Consider the following 8,645-nt stretch of genomic DNA (forward strand, 5'->3'; position numbering starts at 1 on the left):
GAAGAATAATACTACTCCAAAACTACTTACTAAACAGATAGGTGATAAAAAAGCTATTTTTAAAGTATATAATTATCATTCTTATTCAAGCTTATGAATTTAACATTTAAATGTGACTTTACTAACTATTTTATTACAAGTTTGCTCGCAGAATTAAGGATTTACTAGAAAAGAAAGATGATGCGCATTTCTCTGCTTTGTGCAACATTTCACCGCCAACACGCTTTGGGCAATCGGTTCTTGCCAAACCAAAAGCCTTATTGACATCAATCACAAATGTATGAATTTAATATAGTTGGATGTTACGAATCAAGCCACAGAAAGCACTTATCTGTTGAGTGTCCTACAGCCCCCAATGCTTCTCCTCATAATAAGCGCCCACATGAATGTTTTTTTCTCCAATATGACGGATCGAAAGCGTTCCAATGTAGGCTATTATGCTGTTGCCTTGAAAGCGAGAAGCTGACAAATGAAACGGATAGGCTTTACAAATCAGAGTTTGTCAAATTTTACTGTTGTTGAGGACAGTTAAACTCTAACATTAGAAGGCATACTTTAATGTGGATAACCAAAGGTGCTTGGCTCACTATGCAAATCTCCTAAATGTTGTGTTGTTTCCAAATGTAGATACAAATAAGATCCATTGGCTTGTGGTGGAAATACACATTAATACTAGTCTATTTCATAATAACACCTGATAAAAAGAAAATAAATGTGGTAAATTATCAACATAGGATGCTATAAGGCTTAACAGTGTGGTTAAGTTTAAGTGCTCAGTCATAGGCACGTGAGAAGAGATTTTAACCTGTATTTAAAACTTTAAAAGTTTGGGGCAGGTTTTCTGGTAGTTTATTCCAGTTGTGTACAGCATAAGTGCAAAACGCACATTCTCCATGTTTAGTTTGGACTCTGGGCTCTACTAGCTGACCTGTGTTCATGGATCTAAGAGCGCTGCTCAGTTTATATTCTGCAAACATATCAGAAATGTATTTGGGTCCTAAACCATTCAGAGATTTATAAACTGAAAGCACCACTTTGAAATGTATTCTGTAACTGACTGGAAGCCAATGCAAAGATTTAAGAACCGGAGTGATGTGCTCTGTTCTATTGGTCTTGGTTAACATTCTAGCAGCAGCATTCTGAATGAGCTGCAGTTGTTTTACAGTCTTTTTCGGGAGTCCAGTTAAGAAGCCATTACAGTAGTCAACCCTACCATAAGCCATCTCCAAAGGCGTTTCAAAGAATTTGCCAGTACATCCAACAGGCCTCACAACCGCAGACAACATGTAACCACACATGCCCAGGACCTCCACATCCAGCATCTTCACCTCCAAGATGGTCTGAGACCAGCCACCCGGACAGCTGCTGCAACAATCGGTTTCCAGGACTAAAGATTTTCTGCACAAACTGTCAGAAACCGTCTCAGGGAAGCTCATTTGCACGCTCGTCGTCCTTATCAGGGTCTCGACCTGACTGCAGTTCGTCTTCATAACCGAATTGAGTTCTCTAACCGAACGTGTTCTCTACATGGATGAATCCCGGTTTTCACTGTACAGGGCAGATGGCAGACAGCGTGGATGCCGTCATGTGGGTGAACGGTTTGCTGATGTCAACGTTGTGGATCGAGTGGCCCATGTTAGCGGTGGGGTTATGGTATGGGCAGGCGTGTGTTGTGGACAATGAACACAGGTGCGTTTTATTGATGGCATTTTGAATGCACAGAGATATCGTGACGAGATCCTGAGGCCCATTGATGTGTCATTCATCCACGACCATCACCTCATGTTGCAAGGATCTATACACAATTCCTGGAAGCTGAAAACATCCCAGTTCTTGCATGGCCAGTGTAATCACTGGACATGTCACCCACTGAGCATGTTTGGGATGCTCTGGATCGGTGTATACGACAGCGTGTTCCAGGTCCTGCCAATATCCATTAATATATCCATTGAAGAGGATTGGACCAACATTCCACAGGACACAATCAACAACCTGATCAACTCTATGCGAAGGAGATGTGTTGCACTGCGTGAGGCAAATGTTGGTCACACCAGATACTAACTGGTTTACGGACCCCCCCCGGACCCCCCCAATACAGTGAAACTGCACATTTTAGAGTGGCCTTTCATTGTAGCCAGCCTAAGGCACACCTGTACAATAATCATGTTGTATAATCAGCATCTTGATATGACACCTGTGAGGAGGATGTATTATCTCTGCAAAGGAGAAGTGCTCACTAACACAGATTTGTGAACAATATTTGAGAGAAATAGGCCTTTTGTGTACATAGAGAAAGTCCTAGATCTTTAAGTTCAGCTCATGATAAATGGGGGCAAAAACAAAAGCGTTTATAATTTTGTTCAGTGTATGTGGGAACAGACACCACTTCAAATTACAGCCCTCTTTCCTAGTACTTACAAGTGTTGTTGTTACAACTAGTTAAAGATGATGGACTTACTAGGAACTTTCATGGTAAGTAAGGGTGAAGTTCACAAGGTATAAGAAAGAATAAGAATAATCAGGATGATGGCGTGAAGGTATGTTATGGAGTATTAACTGTTAACAAATAATAATTTACCACATTTATTTTCTTTTTATTGGTGTTATTACGAAATAGACTAGTTTTAATGTGTATTTCCACCACAAGCTAATGGATCTTATTTGTATCAACATGTGGAGATATGGAGATTTGCATAGTGAGCTAGGCACCTTTGGTTATCCACATTAAAGTATGCCTTCTAATGTTAGAGTTTAATTGTCCTCAACAACATTAAAATCTAACAAACTCTTATTTGTTAAGCCTACCCATTTCATTCATCAGCTTCTCGCTTTCAACCTGACAAAATAATAGCTTAGATTGGAGCGCTTTCGATCCGATATACAGGTGCTGGTCATATAATTAGAATATCATCAAAAAGTAGATTTATTTCAGTAATTCCATTCAAAAAGTGAAACGTGTATAATGTATACATTAATTCCACACAGACTGATATATTTCAAGTGTTTATTTCTTTTAATTTTGATGATTATAACTGACAACTATTGAAAACCCCAAATTCAGTATCTCAGAAAATTAGAATATTGTGAAAAGGTTCAATATTGAAGACACCTGGTGCCACACTCTAATCAGCTAATTAACTCAAAACACCTGAAAAGGCCATTAAATGGTCTCTCAGTCTAGTTCTGTAGGCTACACAATCATGGGGAAGACTGCTAACTTGACAGCTGTACAAAAGACAACCATTGACACCTTGCACAAGGAGGGCAAGACACAAAAGGTAATTGCTAAAGAGGCTAGCTGTTCACAGAGCTCTGTGACCAAGCACATTAATAGAGAGGCGAAGGGAAGGAAAATATCTGGTAGAAATAGTGTACAAGCAATAGGGATAACCGCACCCTGGAGAGGATTGTGAAACAAAACCCATTCAAAAATGTGGGGGAGATTCACAAAGAGTGGACTGCAGCTGGAGTCAGCGCTTCAAGAACCACCACGCACAGACCTATGCAAGACATGGGTTTCAGCTGTCGCATTCCTTGTGTCAAGCCTCTCTTGAACAAGACACAGCGTCAGAAGCACCTCGCCTGACCTAAAGACAAAACAGAATGGACTGCTGCGGAGTGGTCCAAAGTTATGTTCTCTGATGAGAGTACATTTTGCATTTCCTTTGGAAATCAAGGTCCCAGAGTCTTGAGGAAGAGAGGAGAGGCACAGAATCCACGTTGCTTGAAGTCCAGTGTAAAGTTTCCACAGTCAGTGATGGTTTGGGGTGCCATGTCATCTGCTGGTGTTGGTCCACTGTGTTTTCTGCGGTCCAAGGTCAATGCAGCCGTCTACCAGGAAGTTTTAGAGCACTTCATGCTTCCTGCTGCTGACCAACTTTATGGAGATGCAGATTTCATTTTCCACCAGGACTTGGCACCTGCACAGTGCCAAAGATACCAGTACCTGGTTTCAGGACCATGGTATCCCTGTTCTTAATTGGCCAGCAAACTCGCCTGACATTAACCCTATAGAAAATCTATGGGATATTGTGAAGAGGAAGATGCGATACACCAGACCTAACAATGCAGAAGAGCTGAAGGCCACTATCAGAGCAACCTGGGCTCTCATAACACCTGAGCAGTGCCACAGACTAATCTACTCCATGCCACGCCGCATTGCTGCAGTAATTCATTTCAGAGATACTGAATTTGGGATTGTAATAACAATTTAGGTGGTAGAAGATGTTACGGCGGTACAAGGGACCTGCTGTGAATAAGAATGACATCTCCAGCACAACCAATATTGCTGCTAATCTACAGTCCTCTGCTGCTATGTACAGTGTTATGTATGTAATTGCATTATCCTCTTAATATATTTAAAGCTGTGTGTGAATGTTCTTAATTCTGACTGTAGTTGTGGTGTGCTATGCCACCATTCATAAGCATATTGCACTGATGTACATTGGATATAAAAAGTCTACACACCCTGTTAAAATGGCAGGTTTTTGTGATGTGAAGGAATGAGAAAGGTAAATCATGTCAAAACTTTTTTCACTTTTATTGTGACCTATAATATGAACAATTCAATTGAAAAATAACTGAAATCTTCGAGGGGGAAAAATAAAAACCTTACCATAACCTTGTTGCATAAGTGTGTACACCTTCTTATAACTGGGGATGTGGCTGTGTCCAGAATTAGCCAATCACATTCAAACATGTTAAATAGAAGTCATTACACACCTGCCATCATTTAAAGTGACTCTAATTAATCACAAATACATTTTAGCTGTTCTAATAGGATTTTCGTGACATTTTCTTAGTCGCATCTCAGAGCAAAAGCCATGGTCCGCAGAGAGCTTCCAAAGCATCAGAGGGATCTCATTGTTGAAAGATATGAGTCAGGAGAAGGGTACAAAATAATTTCCATAGCATTAGATATACCATGGAACACAGTGAAGACAGTCATCATCAAGTGGAGAAAATATGGCACAACAGAGACATTACCAAGAACTGGATGTCCCTCCAAAATTGATGAAAAGACAAGACGAAAACTGGTCATGGAGGCTTCCAAGAGGCCTACAGCATAATTATAGGAACTGCAGGAATTTCAATCTCCCATATTCTTCATATGAATGGGCTATGTGGGTAGGGTGGCAAGACGGAAGCCTTTTCTTACAAAGAAAAACATCAATGCCTGGCTGAAGTTTGCAAAAACAAACATCAAGTCCTCCAAAAGCATGTGGGAAAATGTGTTATGGTCTGATGAAACCAAGGTTGAACTTTTTGGCCATAATTCCAAATGTTATGTTTGGTGCAAAAACAACACTGCATCACCCAAAGAACACCATATTCACAGTGAAGCATGGCAGCATCATGCTTTGGGGTTGTTTTTCTTCAGCTGGAACTGGGGCCTTAGTCAGGGTGGAAGGAATTATGAACAGTTCCAAATACCAGGCAGTTTCGGCACAAAACCTTCAGGCATCCATTAGAAAGCTGAAGAAGTTCAGCATGACAACGACCCAAAGCACACATCCAAATCCACAAAAGCATGGTTTCATCAGTTTGTTTTTCAATTGAATTGTTCGCGTTATAGGTCACATTAAAGGTGGAAAACGTTCTGACATGATTTATCTTTGTCTCATTCTTTTACATCACAAGTACCTGGCATTTTAACAGGGGTGTGTAGACCTTGCATATCCACTATATCTATAGTATTCGATTGCTGCTAGGTCGCACTTATGAGGGTATTGTTGGAAGGCATTGTAATGAAAGCAGCCCACCGGCACTAAGTATTAATGTCGTCGTCAGTTGCATTTCCACGAAAATAAATCAGGCTTTAAATGCGGAATGAACAACTTTTCTGCCGTGCATAAATAAATAACACATCTCTCCTTTTTAATGTGTGTGGATAAGCATCGCTAGCTACCTAGCCTCCCTTAAGCCTTTGCCTACTTAAGTAATCTGGATCAGAGAAAAGCAACATTCTACTTCAATTTACATGGGCTACAAATAGATTCTGCCAGTCATTGTGGTAATTTGAAGGGAGAAATGTATGGGCCATGACTTACCCTGTTCTAATGGACCAACTTGGAACAAGACAGCTCCTGCATTTCAAATTAAAAATCCAAATAAAAATAGAAGTGAACAATACAAACATCTACATTTGCCATGAAGCAACCCTTCTAATGTCAGTATACCTCACTGAATTCTGCCTGCACAATACCAGTCTGAGTTAAGGGGCTATAAAGAAAACAAGCACGACAAGTCAGGCCAAGTCAATGCACTTCAAGATGCTGTGCTTCAGTCAAACATTGCAAATATTGGTGACTCTGTGTAAGTGCATGTATGTGAATGGCTTCGCTCTCTGGATTCACAGCTTTTTCTGTTAGTTGTAGTAGCTCAGTTTGAAGAGGCCAAGATCCCCCGCAAACACTGACATGCACTGCTGATATACCAAGGAACCCTATACAATTGAAATAAAGTTTGCAATGTGAAAACAAATTTGGTCTCCCATTGGTTGCTTTTCATAACACCAGAGACTAGAGACCCAAAATCCCAGGTCTGGTGACATGCCCAGTTTTGAGGCAATGGTCAAGATTATTATAAGCTGGGTCAAAGCGGTCTCCAAAGCGGTAGACAAAATTAATTACATTGGCCCAAACAAATAGCTATATTTATTACTGTACAGGCTGGATTTCTCTCTTCAAATATTTGCCTTTTTTCTATTTTGAAGTGAAGACATTGAGAAATTTGCACTCCAATAACTAAATGCAATAGCATTTTCATTAGTACATAATGTTGTAAGCTATATGTCCGTTACATTTGTCAAATCTCCGGGAATATTATATGCAGACACATTTTCGGAAACCCTGAGGCAGGCTGTTTGTTTTCATCATTAGTGCAACATATGTACAACAGAACTGTCAATATCTATTCTTGATGCTAGGCTTCACATTCGCATTTGAAGTCTGTTGCTTGTGTCTGACAACATGAGGACCAAAGAAGTTGCAATTTTAGTCAAGCTCACCATCATTTGGCAGGTGTGGCAGAATAAATGGAACCGTCAAAATATTAACTGTGCCAAAATCATCTGCACATTAAGCAGAAAGCACCGTTCAGTTCATGGATTTGTACAGTAAATAACCTGGTAGACCAAGGAAAACGTCCACAGTAGATAACCAAAGAATGCTCCCCATAATGGAGAAAAACAAAAACATCTGAAAGATCAGGAACACTCGCCAGGATTAAGCCGTGGATGTGTAAGCCACTATACTGTAAAAAAGAACTGCCTAACTCATTTGTGGCATGTGTAGATACACGCAGATACACGCATCTAACAGAGACTGCGTAAAATGCAGCCCTTAGAATACAAACTACAATGAACAGGCAGAGCCTGGAAACAGATCATCAGCCAACTGCTGGTCTGAAGGCTAAGAATGTCCAGACACCACAGTTAAAAATAGTGATTTAGCATTTATCTGTCCATTTTTAGACTTTGGGAAATTTTTCAACTATAACTTCCATAATTTTATAAAATGTACAAATAATTAGAAAAGAATTGATTAAATACATGATTCATATTGTATCCCAACTCCGTCATCTAGACCTAGCAAAAATGTTGTTATTGTTAGCATGTTTCATGTAGACATTCAACCATTATTTTCTAAACTTTCCATGTTGAATCATAAATCATTCATAAGCTTGTTTTCCAGAGCATATCGTTAGCTAGTCCATACATGTCTACATCATTTGTAGATCTGGTGTTTTGTGTTGAAAGATGTATTATCCTTATTTCTGGAAAGCATATTCTAATTGTATAAGCCCATCTTCATCTGTCATTTTCTCAAAATGATGTTTTAAATTTTTCTCAGTCTTCAATGGAGATACATTCACAATTATCCACACACATGCTCTTAGGTCTTATTGCCAGACATATACAGAGGCCTTTTTGAATATCTTGTGTCATTTAGATGTTGATCAACTGTTTTGTAAAAGTCTGACCATTGGGTGTCTTATAAAAACGTATTCTCGTAATATGCTAGTGAATATTTAAGGGCGTTTAGCAAGGATTTTCAATTTTTTATAAATACAACTTATTTTATTTAAAAAAAAATATTTCTGAATACTTGCAACTCGTAAAGTTTCAGTCTGATGAGAGTAAAGGAAAAAAATAAACCTGTTAGTGTCATGATTTTCGTGTGGTGTAGCGTTTGGTAAGGAACCAGGCGCAGGCATATCTCACATTCGTGGGGTTTAATCAACAAACAAAACAACCGAACACGAACGGAAAACGAAACTAACGACTGAATGAAAATAGTGCGCGACAACGCGTCTTAACAAGAGCTCTTCAAACAGTACATACATGTAACACTCACCACAAGACGAACTGACGCTAACAATGATCCACAATGTGGGGAGCAGAGGGGAAACATTTAAACACATACAAATTAGTAGATAGTGTTGAGATAAATGAAGTTTAAATAATGCTGATTTAATAACCATGTATTCTTATGTTTTTGTTTTATTTTATTGTATGCTGTAGCCAGGTTAGGGAAATATGATTGAATACAATAACCATAAAAAGTTTAGAACTCCACACATTACACTCAGCCACACTCACTCAGACTTTACACCTGGCTCAGATAGAGAGACAGGATTAAAAC

Source organism: Esox lucius, chromosome 19 (assembly GCF_011004845.1).
Source record: "Esox lucius isolate fEsoLuc1 chromosome 19, fEsoLuc1.pri, whole genome shotgun sequence".
In the NCBI taxonomy this organism is placed as follows: domain Eukaryota; kingdom Metazoa; phylum Chordata; class Actinopteri; order Esociformes; family Esocidae; genus Esox; species Esox lucius.